General features: G+C 39.4%; 1 protein-coding gene across 1 annotated transcript in view; it reads left to right on the forward strand.

Annotated features, from left to right (window-relative positions):
* The window catches only part of TP53BP1 (tumor protein p53 binding protein 1), a 110,507-nt gene that overhangs the window by 14,004 nt on the left and 90,737 nt on the right, over nucleotides 1-5,766 (forward strand). Inside the window, exon 2 of the transcript XR_001882274.1 lies at nucleotides 3,813-3,949. The gene's annotated coding sequence lies outside the window, so the exon portion shown is untranslated. The remainder of the gene's footprint in view (nucleotides 1-3,812; nucleotides 3,950-5,766) is intronic.

Consider the following 5,766-nt stretch of genomic DNA (forward strand, 5'->3'; position numbering starts at 1 on the left):
TATATATATATATATATATATGTTTTTTAGACAGACTCTCACTGTCACCCAGGCTGGTGTGCAGTGGCATGATTACTGCTCACTGCAGACCTGACCTCCTGAGCTCAAGTGATCCTCCTGCATTGGCCTCCCAAAGTTCTGGGATGTGAGCCACCATGCCTGGCCTGTTCATTTTCTTTGGGTGTGTTGATGATGTTCTTATGTTTAAAATATTCTCTTTTATTTTATTTTATTTTATTTCTTTGAGACAAGAGTCTCACTCTGTTGCCCACGCTGGAGTGCAGTGGTGCGATCTCTGCTCACTGCAACCTCCACCTCCCAGGTTCAAGCGATTCTCTTGCCTCAGCCTCCCAAGTAACTGGGACTACTGGTGCCCACCACCATGCCTGGCTAATTTTTGCGTTTTTTTTTTTGAGACAGAGTCTCGCTCTGTCGCCCAGGCTGGAGTGCAGTGGCGCGATCTCAGCTCACTGCAAGCTCCGCCTCCCGGGTTCATGCCATTCTCCTGCCTCAGCCTCCCGAGTAGCTGGGACTACAGGCGCCCACCACCATGCTCGGCTAATTTTTTGTGTTTTTAGTAGAGACTGGGTCTCACCATGTTAGTCAGGATGGTCTCGATCTCCTGACCTCGTGATCTGCCTGCCTCGGCCTCCCAAAGTGCTGGGATTACAGGCGTGAGCCACCATGCCGGGCCTAATTTTTGTGTTTTTAGTAGAGATGGGGTTTCACGATGTTGGCCAGGCTGATCTTAAACTCCTGACCTCAGGTGGTCCACCCACCTCAGCCTCCCAAAGTGCTGGGATTATAAGTGTGAGCCACCAAGCCTGGCCTAAAATATTCTGTATATTTTAGACACAGAAGTATTTATGAATAAAATTATATGATGTCTAGGATTTGTTTAGAAATCAGTTTGGAGGAAGTGGGTGGATATAGATGAAATAATATTGAGCATTTGTTGGAAAAAAACAGAAGAAAAACAACAAAAGAAGATTGAGCATTTGTTGATAATTGTTGAAGGTGGATTATGTAAGTACATAGCTTTAAAATTTTCTCTATTAATAAAAGATAGTCTCTTCAAGCCTTTTGTTATAAGCAACCAGAAGGGTGAAGTTGCCATCAACTGAGATGGGGAAGGCTGCAGGTGGAGTAGGCTTGGTAGAAGAGAGGAGTTCAATTTTAAGCATGTTGAATTTGAGATGTCAGTTGGACATCAAAATGAAGATATTGAATAGGCAGCTAGATATATAAATTTGTGATTTGAGAGAGAAGTGTGGGTCAAAGATATAGTTAGGAGTCATTGGCATATAGATTGTATTTATAGCAATGTGACTGGATAAAATCAAGAAAGGAGTGAGAGTAAATAGAACTTAGAACATAGTAAGTGCTCAAGAAGTATTCATTATAACCACGTGACGAAAATTCTTTCAATTTCTGCCTCACAATGCCTACAGAACTTTTACTGTATCTTGTACTATCATTATTTGTATGTCTTATCTCCTTCCTAGATTGTAAATTCTTTGAAGCTAGAAACTAGATACTACTCATCCTTATACACTGCTCTCTCTCCACCACCACCATGGAGCCAAAATGGTACCTTGCATTTAAGTGAATTGAAATTAATAAATGCACCTGAGTTTGTGAAGAAATTTTTGGTCAGTTTTATGGCTTTTCTGACTTGCTGTGACTTTGGGTTCTTGAGACTCTGTGTGATGTGCTTATATGTGAGTAGAGTCAAGATGCATTACTGTTATTCTTGCCACTAGTTAGCACACTAGCTCTGTACAGCCCAGATCAGCCTTTGAGACCTAGCTCTACTGAAGACACTACAGAAGGCATATGCTCAGAGTAGAGTGGGAAAGGGCAATAATGACATAGGAAGTAGGATCCAAGAGTAGGCACTGTGTTCATGCAATGTTACTTGTACTTTATTACTTATTTATTGTTTTAAATTTTATTTTAGGTTCAGGGGTACATGTGCAGGTTTGTTAAATAGGTAAGTTGCATTATCACGGGGTTTGGTGTACAGATTATTTTGCCACCCAGGTAACAAGCATAGTAACTGATAGTTTTTGATTCTCACCCTCCTCCCCCCTCCCCCCTAAGTAGGCCCCAGTCTGTTGTTCGCTTCTTTGTACGTAGACATTACTTTATGTGCACACACTACCTCAGAATATGAGTAACCATTTCATAGCTCAGCCACTAGGACACAGTGGTGTCCTTGTCCACTGAAGTCTTCTCTTATATTCTTTTTAGATTTCTCAGCCCCAGAACATAAAAACTCCTTTCTTCCTATTGAAACTTAAGAGTTTAGGAATAACAGTTTTTTTTGTTTGTTTGTTTTTGTTGTTGTTTTTTAATTTGCAAAATGAACTTTTCTCTCACCTTCTATCACTCTGGGTCTGATTTCTGGCAGTTTCCATAGTCTCTAAATATATTCCTTCTCTTGTCCTCATGCTGTTCCTATGTTAGGTACAGGTTAACATTTCTCTAGTTTTGCTTAGTACCAAACTGCCCAGCTCCAATCTTGGATAATTTAGTACCACTCTCTTTCTTTGTTTTTTATTTGATAACCACAGTATAATTATCAAGATCAGGAATATAACATTGATTTGTTACTAATCTACAGACTTTATTCAGGTATCAACAGTGCTCCCATTAGAATTATTTATAGAAGAAAGGAAACCACGTTCTTGTCCAGGATTCAGTTCTGAATCATCTGTTGCATATCATGGTTTTGTCTTTGTAGTCTTCTCAAATCTAGAACATTTCTTGAGACTTTCATTGTCATTCTTGACCTTGGCAGCACTTCTCTCTCACGTTCTCTCTCTTTGGAGAATATGGGCCGTTTATCTGTAGAGCACCCATTAATGTGGGTTTATCTGATATTTTCTCATGATCAGATTCAGATTATATATTTTTGGCAGGAATACAATTAAAGTGTGATATATCCTCACAGCATCATATCAAGTGACACAGATAGCTTTTTGTCCCTTTACTGGTATATTAACTGAGATTAGTTGGTTAAGTTGGTGAATACCAGGCTTCTTCACTGCAAATTTACCACTTTTCTCTTTGTAATAATTCAGTACATTTCAGGGAGATACTTTGAGATCATGTATATACCCTCTTTCACCATGAGTTTTAGTATTAATGATATTTATTTTGAATCATCTTTATTGTGAAATATAGCACATATAAAGTGAATAAAATAAAATATAAATGTACAAATTTATGAATTATAAATAGTATACCTGTGTAATGCCTCTGGTAATAAAAAATAGAACATTTCCAAGCACCTCACATGCCTTTTAATGAATTACAACCCCACTGTTCCCTATAAAATTAACCATACATTCTGACTTCTATTGCAATCCTGTTATTACAATTTTTTATGATCTAAGTATGCATCTTTAAATATTAAAGTTTAGTCTCATTGAAAAACTTGTTTACTGTAGTAAAATACACATAAATGTACCATTATAATCATTTTTAAGTGTATGGTTCAATGGCATTAAGTACATTTACATTGTTGTACAACCATTACTGCCATCCATCTCCAGAACTTTTTCATCTTCCCAAACTGAAGCTCTGTAAATCATTAAACAATAAATTCCCTTTCCTCTCTCCTCCTAGCTCCTGGCAGCCACCATTCTACTTTCTCTCTTTCTGAATTTGCCTACTCTAGGTACCTCATATAAATAGAATCGCACAATATTTGTTCTTTTGTGTCTGGCTTATTTCACTTAGCATAATGTTTTCAAGGTTCATCTGTGTTGAGCATGTTCGTATCACTCTCGATTTTCATTCTATAGTACTGGCTTCCAGGACGTTAGGAATTGGAAAGAAAGCTGAGATGGTGGAGGAGAGCCAGGATTTATCAAGTCACAGGATGAATTTTGAGGAGGGAATGGCAACAGCATCAGACACTACAGACGTCAAAGATAATGAGGTAATTTGTTGTTGTGTTTTTTGAGACAGAGTCTCGCTCTGTAGCCCAGGCTGGAGTGCAGCGACGCGATCTCGGCTCACTGCAGCCTCCGCCTCCCAAGTTCAAGTGATTCTTCCACTTCAGCCTCCTGAGTAGCTGGGAATACAGGTGCATACCACCATTGTATTGTTAGTAGAGACAGGGGTGTTCACCATGCTGGCCAGGCTAGTCTTGAACTCCTGAGCTCAAGCAATCAGCCTCCCTTGGCCTCCCAAAGTACTGAGATTACTTGAGCTACCGCGCCTGGCTGATAATGAGGTAATTTGACAAGAAAATTTTAGAACCAGTTATTAGCATGTTTTGAGTAACTACTTTGTGTCTGGCATTAGATTTATGGAGGTTGAAGCCAGACTGCAAACATAGAGAAGTAGAGTGGAGAGGAGATGCTACTTGGATGTGAAGATTTGATTACTTCTATACAAAGAGGGGAGAGGCTGGGCGCTATGGCTCATGCCTGTAATCCCAGCACTTTGGGAGGCCGAGGTGGGCAGATCACCTGAGGCCAGGAGTTTGAGATCAGCTTGACCAACATGGAGAAACCCTGTCTCTACTAAAAATACAAAATTAGCTGGGTGTGGTGGTGCATGCCTGTAATCCCAGCTACTCAGGAGGCTGAGGCAGGAGAATCACTTGAACCCAGGAGGCGGGGTTGCGGTGAGTGGAGATTGCACCATTGCACTCCAGCCTGGGCAAGAGGAGCGAAACTCCATCTCAAAAAAAAAAAATAAATAAAATAAAGGAATATATGATTGTTTTCCTATCATTAAATTTGGCACTTGTCAAGTCTCCTCAGTAGAGTACTCTGCCACTGAGCTCCAAAACTATGAGTTTCCATAAGATCATGAAGCAACTTTAAAGGTTGGTGGAATACCTGTGAGGGAAGAATAAGGTGGATAGGCTTCTTTTGCTAGAAGTCTTTGAGGAGGCTTCAGAAAAATACTAAGTCATATAGCATTTAGATTTGTTGTTTGATTGTTTGACATTTATTATAGAATTATAGGACCAAATGAGATGATCCCAACTTAATGACATCTATTTAGGTTTTAAAGATAGCAGTTAAAGACAATATGAGAGGAAATGACTTTAAATTATATAATAAAGGATTTAGGTTAGAAGATTAGGATTAGAAGAAAAATTTCTGACAATGAGGTTTGTTAAACTTTAAAGCAAGTTAACATAAGATCTGTTGAGTCTTCTTCTCTGGGAGGGTTTTAGAAGTAAGTTAGATTTCTCTGTCTAAGGTGGTTTAGAAAAAGATGTTACCTTTAGATAGGTAAAGGTGCTGTTGGTCCTTTGCAGTCTAGGAGTCAATAAAGGCCTTTGACTCATCTAGCTGCAATCAGTCACAGCTTCCATGGGTAACCATTCTGCCTGTAGTTTCTGTTTTTCCTGGATAATTTAATGATCAATTTAATTGCCATACTGCCTAACAAGGAATTAATAGTTTTTCTTAACAGTTTTTTAAAGACTCTTGTTTAGTAATGCGAATGGCTCACTCATGTATTTATCTATCTATTTTAGTCAGGTTGAGGTTTTAGGTTTTATTTTATTTTATTTTATTATTATTATTTTTTTGAGATGGGGTCTTGCTCTGTTGCCCAGGCTGGAGTGCAGTGGCGTGATCTTGGCTCACTGCAAGCTCCGCCTCCTGGGTTCATGCCATTCTCGTGCTTCAGCCTCCTGAGTAGCTGGAACTACAGGCACCCGCCACCACGCATGACTAATTTTTTGTATTTTTACTAGAGATGGGGTTTCACCGTGTTAGCCAGGGTGGTCTT

Source organism: Rhinopithecus bieti, unplaced genomic scaffold, assembly GCF_001698545.2.
Source record: "Rhinopithecus bieti isolate Rb0 unplaced genomic scaffold, ASM169854v2 scaffold_495, whole genome shotgun sequence".
In the NCBI taxonomy this organism is placed as follows: domain Eukaryota; kingdom Metazoa; phylum Chordata; class Mammalia; order Primates; family Cercopithecidae; genus Rhinopithecus; species Rhinopithecus bieti.